The sequence below is a fragment of the Nematolebias whitei genome, chromosome 9, assembly GCF_014905685.2.
Source record: "Nematolebias whitei isolate Nwh7 chromosome 9, NemWhi1, whole genome shotgun sequence".
Lineage (NCBI taxonomy): Eukaryota > Metazoa > Chordata > Actinopteri > Cyprinodontiformes > Rivulidae > Nematolebias > Nematolebias whitei.
The window spans coordinates 37,344,624-37,355,736 of record NC_056506.1 but is presented as its reverse complement, the minus strand read 5'-3'; the positions used below and the strand labels follow the sequence as shown (position 1 = coordinate 37,355,736).

General features: G+C 39.4%; 1 protein-coding gene across 1 annotated transcript in view; it reads right to left on the bottom strand.

The window, feature by feature from the left end:
- Positions 1-11,113, bottom strand: part of agap3 (ArfGAP with GTPase domain, ankyrin repeat and PH domain 3) — a gene marked incomplete at its 3' end in the record, with an annotated part of 155,826 nt that overhangs the window by 99,520 nt on the left and 45,193 nt on the right.

Here is an 11,113-nt window from a genome sequence, read left to right as displayed (position 1 = left end):
CAAACATATTAATGCATGGTATTCAAACCGACGAGATTCATGAAAACACAAGCTCTAACGGCAAAAGTCACATCCCATAATTCAGCATAAACCTATGCTCACAGGGAGTACTCGTCAGGTCCATCCAAGTTTCAAATAAAACTCAAATAAACGAGTAAATTAAAAGCAGTTTTTACGTGTAGTGGCGGAGCACCACCACAGTGGGTCGCTGTTGCTGTATGAAAACACACAGACGACACAGCAACTGATAACATGTACGGATGGAAAGTTATCTTTACTAGAAAAAAAAAATGACATCAATAAAACACAGTTTATTGAAATGATCATCTACTTCTATACCAACCAAATAAACAAAAGCTGAGATGTTTATTATAGCCATGCCTCGGTTTTACGTGCAGATATTTTAACCAGCTTGTCAAGATCTAGTGTTTTTTTTTAACCGCACACACATACATGAGCACAGGCTTCCAGGTTGTGCTCATTGTGGACATTCCACCATCATCTTTGCTCACTGAGAGGCTGGAAGACAGATATTACATAAGAATCTCATCAGTGGGGTAGTGGCCCACGCACTCCAGCATCCTCAGAGGAATCTTGTACTGTTGATCGGCCTCTCACTCAAAAGTAAGAACAAAATGGCTGAGGTGACTGCCTGAGGGGGAGCAAACTGCAGCAGAGAAGCTAGAAATTTACAGGAATAATCAGCTAAAGAGATGCTGCTCGATGCTAATGTGAAAAGGAACTGGGTGGCAACATGGAGGTATAGCAGCTGATGTTTCTGTAAATTAAACAGGTTTACACAGGTTCTTAATGCAGAGCCATCCTCCTGCACAGATGTGATATACGTATGAAAAAGCTGCTGTTTTATCATAATTTACAGCTCTTCTTGTAGCTCGGTGCATCATTCTGCAGTAAAACCTGTAAACAAGCAACAAAGTGCAGCTGATTGAGATCCCTTTACTTCAACTAAAATCCAAGCTAATGTAAAAACAAACAAGATTCTTGACCTTTAACCTTGTGCTGCCTTTTTAATAGCTTGTTTGATTCAGTCCTCAACACATTTATCCATGTGGGTCGGAAAAATATGCGACGTAATGGACTGACGATTTTGTTTGCAAGCATATATCTACGTGTTGTTTGGAAATTAATGCAATTCTAATTCAAAACTATTCACCAAATGTGAATGTTTTCATGAGAAGTCTTTATTCGTGCAAGAACAAAACACCATCAATTTATTGGTAAAATCTCTTCCATTCTGAACATTTGTGCTCTTACACAACGAAAACTTCACATTGATTAATTTAACATATAACGAATAAACTCTCTTATGAGTTTATATGGTCTTAGTGTTGTGAATCGTTGCAAATGTTTGAGCAGTTAGTGACATTTTTGTGATATTTGAACATGGTTTTGACAGGGGTGGAAGTAACCAATTACAAATAAAATTACTGTAATTAAGTGGATTTTTGTGTACTTGTACTTTTATGAGTATTTCTTTCAAATGTCTAATTTTACTCATACTTAAGTACAATTTAGACCATGTAATCTACTTTGCTACTTTTAAAATCAGAAGTCACTACTGAGTGCGGCTGCAATTTGAATTAATATTCAATCCGTTCATTTGCATCTTGGTAGCCAATAAGGCTCTCAGATCACGAATGCGTCAATTACCTATGACGTAAGCAAAGGACAACTCCGTAGAGTAGAGAGTCATTTATGGACCGAAGATTTGGAGAAAAAGCCAAAATGGAGACAGAGGACAACACTGCGAAAAGAGAAAATGAGGAGGTAAAGGCTGAGGATGAGTGCCGGTGGTCATACCTGGAGGAATTTTTCATGTACAGAAGGAGAAAAGGAGACAGGTCCAGATGTAAACTTTGTTTAATCTCTACGGTGATAGCAGCTTACAAGACTTAAACATCTAATCTCAAAAAACATATTGCAGTATACGAGGTTTTACAACTACCTGTATGATTTTGCTTTTTTATTATCTGTATGTGGGTTATTAGTTTGGCTAAGTATGCAAAGATCTTAGATATTGTCACTGCCACCAGTTTGACTGCTACTAAAATAAGACGGAGCTTCCTAACGTCTGAGAAATGTACTTTGAATGTAGTTGCTATATACAGTAAATCAAACTGAATGCCTTCTAGTGGCAACACAATAAAACATCAATTGGTTAAAAAGTAATTAATACTCTGAGTAGTTTTTGAGGAGTACTTTGTACTTTTACTTAAGTATTTTTATAACACCAGTACTTTTACTTGTAATTGAGTACAATATAAGCAGTGTAACAGTACTTGTACTTGAGTACAAATTTTCAGTACTCTTTCCACCTCTGAGTTTTGCTAACTTCAACTTTAGGTATTCAATAATGCCTGAACGATTAATATTTTTAGCTGATAATTTGTGTGATTGTAATAGCACATTTCTTTGTTTTTATACGTTTGTGTTTTAAGTTTGTTTGGTTTTCTTGTCCTGTTTTGTTGCCCTTTCAGTTTTAGGAACAGTTTCTTGTCAGGAGGGCTTTCCTGCTCCTCAACACACCTGGTCTTATTTTGTAGTTAGCACACCTGTTCCTCGTGTTTAATCATCAGGCAGACCCAAGCGACGTTTTCAATTACAAATTCTGTTTTATTAGACAGAAATTGAAAATATGTTTGCTAATAAACATATTAGCTGTGTCCCGATTCAGCGGTCGCATCCTTCAAAGGACCCGGCCTACCCAGTCGACGTAGGCCGTGTCCTTCGAAGGATGCGGGCCGCTGAATTGGGACACACCCACTATTTGACACCTTAGTACAATCCTAATTGTTGGATGTACATCTACAATTAACTTTTGGTCACCCTAATTCAAGATGGCCACCACAACTGACAATAGCCTAAACAAAAATGGCCATAATTCAAGCTTCTTCTTATTTTCTTTCTAGAAACTGAGTTATAACTTGGTGTGGTGGTAGCTGAGAATCATCCTCAACACATTCTGAAGCCAAGGTTGTCCAATCCTGGTCCCTGAGGGCCACTATCATGCAGATTTAAGAGGTTTCTCTGCTCCAACACACCCAATTTGAATCAATGAATGATTAACAGGCTTCTGCAGAACATGAAGAGGTAATTTAACAATTGAATCAGGTGTGTTAAGAGCAGGGAAACAAGTAAAACATGCAGGATAGTGCCCCTTCAGGACGAGGGTTGGACACCCCTGCTAACAGATCCCATAATACAGCAAAGGATTGCACATAAAATCACTAACCTGGTTTGATCAAAACAACTATAATCTTCCCTTCTCATAATAAAATGGTCTTGGTGTAAAACTCTGGTCTGAAAGGCTGCAGGCAATATGCATTCCTTCAAGGAATGCTGGGCAATTAATTTGTTTTTAATTAATTAAATGGATTATTTTTATCATCAGCTAATCTACTTTTCTGTTTGCATTTGGGTCTCTAATTCTTCCCCGACACCCCCTCCCTTCCCAGTACCAGCTCCACATACGACAATAATCTAAAAATAAGCCGGAGCTGTAAAGGGTGTTCTCACATTGTGATGTTTTTGCAAACCCTCGTCACGTGCGACAAAAGCAAGGGTGTGTGGACTCCCAACACGCTGCGTCTTCATGACCCTCCTCGCTCCTCAGCGGGGTCACCGCAGCTGTCAGATTATCAGCGGTAAGCCCCCGTGCAGTATGCGTTTCGTGCCAATCGCCTGCCTCCGCTCTCACCGGCCCACAAACCCCTGTTGACTCCACGCCCACTTGCCCATCCACCGCAAAGGCAACCAGTTTCCTAGGCAACCTGGAAGCACATCGCTGTTTAAGTGTCAGGACAAATTCTGTTTTACATTTTTCTTTCACAACAGTTTATTCCTTATTCATACATTCATTCATGGTTTTATTTCCACCGATGCCTGTCAATTTGTACTATCAAACCCAGCATCCACATTTTAACCTCATAGAGTTGGCAAGAATGTGGGATTTGAAATCTAAAACTGGCCAGATATTGTTTTGTAGGAGCCTGAGGATGGCATGAAAAGCAAATTATAATAAAATACCAGCCAGTCTTCAATCTTCACAAAGTAGGCCACGATGAACAGTGGAAAAAGTTCATCTCCAAAGAGCTCAGATGCATGAGTATAACTTGTATCCCAATTAGTTTGTCCTGTTTCTATCAAAGTGATTTATATTATGTTTAAAATTAAAAGCTGAAGAGAATGGCAGAGTCATAAAAAAAAAACATCAATTAGCTAAACAGTAAAACGGCTAAATATGCAAATCGAAGCTATCAGTATAACTTACTTACAACAGAAGAGCAAGTTTTAGACATTTCCTTTTAGGAGGATGAAACTTCGGGAAACTTGGAATCTCCAATCTAAATCTACTGAAACCAAAGGGTAATAATAAATTGTAAAGCTATATGTTTGAGAGCTGAACATTAGAAGCTAGCTTCTTCTCCTAAAGAGCTAAAATGCATCTGTTTAGCTTCATAATTATAGTAAACACCATTTGTTCTGATTATTTGTTGTTCTTTGTCTTCTTCTATCTAAAACCATACTATAGCATTTTATTTATAGAGCACTTAAAACAGTGACAAGGCCAACCAAAGTGCTGTACAGACAAAACAGCAGGCAACACACAAAGCAAAATACAAAAAGAAGTAAATCAGAAATATAGACATAAAAACAATGCAGATAATGACGACAAACCAGTGTGGAGTGTACAGATTCAAAACACAGATCCTCTGGTGTTGAATGCTACTGAATAGTAGTGAGTTTTTAAACGGGACTTGAAAACCGAGAGGCAGGGGGCCTGTCTGACAAGCAGTGGTAACTCGTTCCAGAGTCTTGGTCCTGCTACAGAGAAGGCCCTGTCACCTCTGCGCTCAAGACGACTTCCTGGAACTGTGAGGAGCAATAGGTCCGCTGACCTCAGGGAACGTGGTGGGACCTACGGTTGTAGCAGATCAGAGAGATAAGAGGGGGCAAAACTTTTCAGTGATTTGTAGACATACAGGAGTATTTTGAACTGGATTCGAAAGTGAACCGGTAACCAGTGCAGGGAGGCCAAAACTGGTGTAATGTGCTCTCTTTTGCCTGTACTGGTTAAAAATCGGGCTGCTGCATTCTGGACAAGTTGTAGTTGTGCTATGGAGGTTTGACTGATACCAAACAGGAGCGAATTGCAGTAATCAAGCCTAGATTTAATGAATGCATGTATTACTGTCTCCAGGTTATTTTTGGACAATATGGGCTTCAGTTTAGACAGCCGCCTCAGTTGGAAGAAACATGATTTAACAATCCTGTTTACATGATTGTTAAGTTTCAGGGAAGGGTCCATTATCACTCCCAGATTAGTGACTCTGTTTTTCTGACAGGGTTAGAGCAGAGATGTCGATGCAGTGGTTTGTGATTGTGTCATTGGGAGGGAACAACATGACTTCAGACTTTTTTTCATTGAAACTTAAGAAGTTTAAAGCCATCCAGTCCCTGATGTCAGCCAGGCAGTCGAGCAGAGTTTGAATAGAGCATGTGCCATTGTGTCTTAGGGGGAAGTAAATTTGACAGTCATCGGTGTAGAAGTGGAAGGGCATGTTGTGTTTCTGGAAAATAGCACCAAGCGGCAGCAGGTATAAAGAGAATAGGAGAGGACCCAGGATGGACCCCTGCGGAACCCCCCATTTAAGCTCTGCCACTGCAGAACTAAAGTCCTTGATGTAGACACAAAAGGATCTGTCAGTGAGGTAAGATCTGAACCAATTGAGGGCTGACCCTGTGATGCCCACCCACTGCTCCAACCTAGCAGTGAGGATCTCAGGGTCGATGGTGTCAAAGGCGGCTGTGAGGTCCAATAGGACAAGCAGCACAGAATCACCGGTATCAGTGGTAAAGAAAATGTCATTAAAGACCATCAGCAGGGCAGTTTCAGTGCTGTGGAGAGGTTTAAAGCCAGATTGGAATAGCTCTAAGATGGCGTCCAGAAAGCACTTCAACTGGGACTCGACTATTTTCTCCAGTAGTTTAGAGACAAATGGGAGTCTGGAGACAGGCCGGAAATTGGACACGACTGAGGGGTCAAGGTTTGTTTTTTTCAGGAGAGGCTGGACAGCAGCATGTTTAAAAGTTTTTGGCACCACGCCAGTGGATAAACTACTGTTTACCATGGCAAGAATGGACGGACCTAGAGTAGGAAAAACCTCCTATCACACATTATCTACTCTGATTGGTCAGCTGGTTTACCCGCAAGACATCAGTTTATGGTTTGTTTAAGGCAAGTCAAACATTATGGCTCAATAAATGGAATAGAACCTTGACTAACAAGAAAAGTTTCAAGGTTCCCAAAAGAAGTGTTTCTTAAAGAACCAGAGGCCCAGTTGGACACTGTAATTAATTTTGTTTTACTTGTGAAACAAATACTAGAAAGCTAAGATATTAACAGCATGATATTCAGATATTTAGCATAATATTGCTCAAATTAAAAACATTTTATCTAAAAATGATGCAGAAAAACTGGTTCATGCATTTGTCACGTCTAGACTGGACTGTTACAATGGTTTGTTATCTGGATGTTCAAATACTTCTTTAGAAAGTCTTCAGTTAATCCAAAATGTTGCTGCCAGAGTCTTAACTGGAGTTAGTGAGGGAGATCATGTCTCCAGTTTTAGCTTCTCTCAATTAGCTGCTCCCTGTCAAATCCAGAACTGAATTCAAAATCTTACTTCTAACCTACAAAGCCCCCAACAACCTAGCTCCATTTTATTTTCGAGATCTTATTGTTCCATATTTTCCTAACAGAGCACTTCGTTCTCAGACTGCAGGCTTACTCGCGGTCACTAGAGTTTCCAAAAACAGAATGGGAGGAAGGTCTTTCAGTTATCAGGCTCCTCTCTTGTGGAACCAACTTACAGTTTCTGTCCGTGAGGCTGACACATTGTCTAGTTTTAAGACTGGGCTTAAGACTTTCCTTTTTGATAAATCCTATAGTTAGGGTTGGCTTGTTATGCTGCCTTAAGCTTGGACTACTAGAGGACAAAATGTCCTAATTTCCTTAAATGAACTGTTTAAATGTAATCGTTTTCATTTGATATTATTTCTGTTTTAACATGCGACTCTTGACCTGCCATTGTGTATCTGTTCCTACCAAACCCAGCCAGTCGAAGCAGATGGCCGCTTGTCCTGAGCCTGGTTCTGCTAACGGTTTCTTCCTCATGAGGGAGTTTTTCCTTTCCACTGCTGCCTTCATACTTGCTCAAGATGAGAGTTCTGCGATGGAGTTAAACTCAAAGCAGTTTGCTCCTCAAATAAATAGTGTTAAATTACTATTTTTATATATGAATGTTTCTGTTCAGTTCCCTGAGATGACTTTTGTTGAGACTTGGCGCTATAAAAATATACTGAATTGAAACTGAATTGAATGTGGCCAATGGCTATCCTTGCAAAGTTTGGGTCAATCTATGAAATGAGGAACTTAAGACTGTGTGATATTAGAAAAGCATGCAATGTGCAATACTATTGCTTAATATTGTAATGACAAATCCTTTTTTACCACTTCCTTTGCAGAGGACTACACTCAGAAATGTCTGGCTGGATACAATTCTTTGCTCTCCAGAGATTAAGATCTATACAGATGGAGTTCTCTGTGGAACCATGTACCAGGTTGACAATGGGCTGCCAGGAATGCCTGCATCTTTGGTAAATATCCTTCTTTATTGCCTTTTCAGAGTATAATGTACCATCAGCTCTATTAAACCCCATCAAAGCTTTTTCAGATTCAACCCTCTGTGTTTGGGCTTCCAATGGAAGAAATTGTTATGATCAGCAGTTCAAGGCAGGGAACATGCTCTGTAAGTTAATGTGATGTTAACTGTGGTTTTTTTTTTAATGTGATGCTTAAAATGTACAAAACAAAAGAAACTATCAAGTATTTTTTGGAACTGAAACGCAAAAAATTTCATCTTAATCTTAACACAAAACACCTACTGTAGCAAGAGCTATAGCAAATAAAGACTGAATTTATTGTGATCTGACTTTATATAAATCTTGCTTTGGTAAAGTTTTTAAGCTTTTGAACATACATACTAGTACTCTACTCAGCACTGTAATCATATGCACTTGTGGTGTAGATTACAAGGCTGTGGGTGGAAGGTAAACGTCATCTTGCAGTTTTTTCAGGTGCTATTTTTCTTCCCAGACACTGGCAATGTGAGGAAGTACAACACTGGGGGTTTCGTCTCTACTGGTTCTTGACGCTGGTTTAGTGTATAAAAGCAAGTCAATGAGAAGTTAGAGAAGACGAGCCTGAGCTATAAGAGAAGGAAAAAAGACAGTTAAGAGAAACTGTCTTCTGCAGAAGAACACTGATTTTATAGCGACTTTGTGACTTTACAGACCAACTGCATGCAGGAAAAGCTACAAAAAAGTAAGGAAATTCAATTTTAATTCAGTTCAATTCAGTTCTTTTTTTATATAGCGTCAAGTCAAAATAGAAGTTATCTAAGGGCACTGAACAGAAACATTCATATTTAAAAATAATAATTTAACATTATTTATCTGAGGAGCAGACTACTTTGAGTTTAACTCCATCACAGACCTCTCATCTTGAGCAAGCACGAAGGCGACAGTGGAAAGGAAAAACTTCCTCAGTAGAAAGCAACGTTTAACAGAACCAGGCTCAGGACAAGCGGCCATCTGCTTCGACCGGCTGGGTTTGGTAGGAACAGATACACAATGGCAGGTCAAGAATCACAAGTTAAGATAGAAATGGTATCAAATGAAAACTATTAAATTTTAACAAATCATTTAAGAAAATGTGGTCAATTTGTCCTCCTGTAGTTTAAAGAAAACAGCATAACAAGCCAATCCTAACTATAGGATTTATCAAAAAGGAAAGACTTAAGCCCAGTCTTAAAACTAGATAATGTGTCAGCCTCACGGACATAAACTGTAAGTTGGTTCCACAAGAGAGGAGCCTGATAACTGAAAGATCTTCCTCCCATTCTGTTTTTGGAAACTCTAGAGGCCACGAGATAACCTGCAGTCTGAGAGTGAAGTGCTCCGTTAGGAAAATATGGAACAATAAAATCTGTCATAAAAGATGGAGCTAGGTTGTTGAGAACTTTGTAGGTTAGAAGTAATATTTTGAATTCTATTCTGGATTTGACAGGGAGCCAATGGAGAGAAGCTAAAACTGGAGACATATGATCTCTCCTACTAACTCCCATTAAGACTCTGGCAGCAACATTTTGGATCAACTGAAGACCTTCTAAAGAAGTATTTGGACACCCAGATAACAAACCATTGTAATAGTCCAGCCTAGATGTGACAAATGCATGAACCAGTTTTTCTGCATCATTTTTAGATAAGATGGTTCTAATTTTAGAGATATTACGCAGGTGGAAGAAGAAGGTTCTAGTAATGTTTTTAATGTAGTGGATAAAAGACATGTCTGTCCTGATCAAAAATAACACTAAGATTTTTAACTTTAGAGCTGGAGGCCAGATTAATGCCATTCAGGGAGGGTGGAAGACTGAAAAATTAATTCCTAAGAGGCTCAGGTCCAAAAACTAAAACCTCAGTCTCGTCTGTGTTCAAAAGCAGAAAATTTAGGGTCATCCAGGTTTTTATGTCTTTAAGGCAAGGAAAAGAGAGAAATGTTCACCTTTTGGTGTTATTTGGGGTTATTTACACATTTGGTGAAGTACATAACTGTAAAACTCTGTAAAACCAACATAATAAAATTCTGAATTCAAATCAAGATTGACATTAAGCGTGCTACATGCCACCTTCAGTAAACACATAACGACATATGTTTATTAGTTTTTGCACCACCCTGCTGATAAATAAACAAACTATACTCACTTGCACCTCCTCTGTGGAGGTAATTATGCACTCTGCAGAGATTTTTTCAGTCATCCATCATCCAAATAGACATCAACCTCAACTCCACAGCCAGACTGACTGCTGTGCAGCCATCCGACTAATCAGCACCCTTTCCTCTCAACGTCAGAAATAACACCGGTTAGGAAATTGAAAAATGTCCGTTGTTTGGTTTTGTGTTGGAGACAATCAAAAGCAGCACTCAGTTCAGTTGGTCTGCCGTTGGATTCATCAATGTGCTGTCAACAGGGACGTGACATACACAACAAACTCAAGATGAGGCAAAGGTAAAACAGCCACACAATACAACCACAAACACACACACACGCATATATTTATATACACACACACAGCTGGAGGCTGATGCTGTGCTCATCAGTGTCACTGTTGCCGGGGTTTTCGCTGCACAAATCACAGCAGGAGAGAAGACAACGGAAGAAGAAGGATGCTTGCATGAAGACAAAGATGGAAACAAAAGCGATATAGGATGTAAACATCCCCTGGCACGAACACAGACAAAGCATAAATTATTATAACAGAGTAAACCATTAATACAGTCAAACTGGAGATAAATGTACACAAACAGCGGGAATAAAAAAAACTTCCAACTTCTCTTTTGGAAAAGAATCTGAAAGAAACAGCAAATTAGGCTCAACAAACGCGCAGCATTTTCAGAGCCGTCTCGGTGTTTCCATTGGTGTTGTGTTGTTTTTAAACCTTGTTTCTCGTCTACATTCAACAGAGCGCTGCTGTCATGCTCTGTACCGCCGCCCACGTTCACCCTTGCAAAGTGCGAGAGAAAAGGAAGGAGAGGGAGAGTGGGAGGGAGGTGGAGGAGAAAACCTCGCTTTCACAGGGAGAGACCAATGATACATTATGGGAGGACAAACCATATTGCTCCATGCCGTTTCCCTTACAAACGACTACACGACCAAACAATACGTACACATAATGTACAAAACGAAGGCGGCATGCCAAGCCTGGATCACTATAGGCCAGATTGAAGCTTTGAATAGAGTCAAAAGAAAAATATGCAAACTCCGGAGTCTGAACACCAGTGGGTTTTATTTGTTTTATGTATGTAAAAGGACCAGATTTACCATTTATGGACTTTAGCGTTTTTTTTCTGGCTGATTAAATTGAATGGAGGGACAATAGTTTTTATTTGAGAAGCCTTTTTTGGTATTTTTCCAGTACGATTTACACCTCAAGTTAGAATACAATGTTTTTTTTTTTGTTTTTTTTTTTT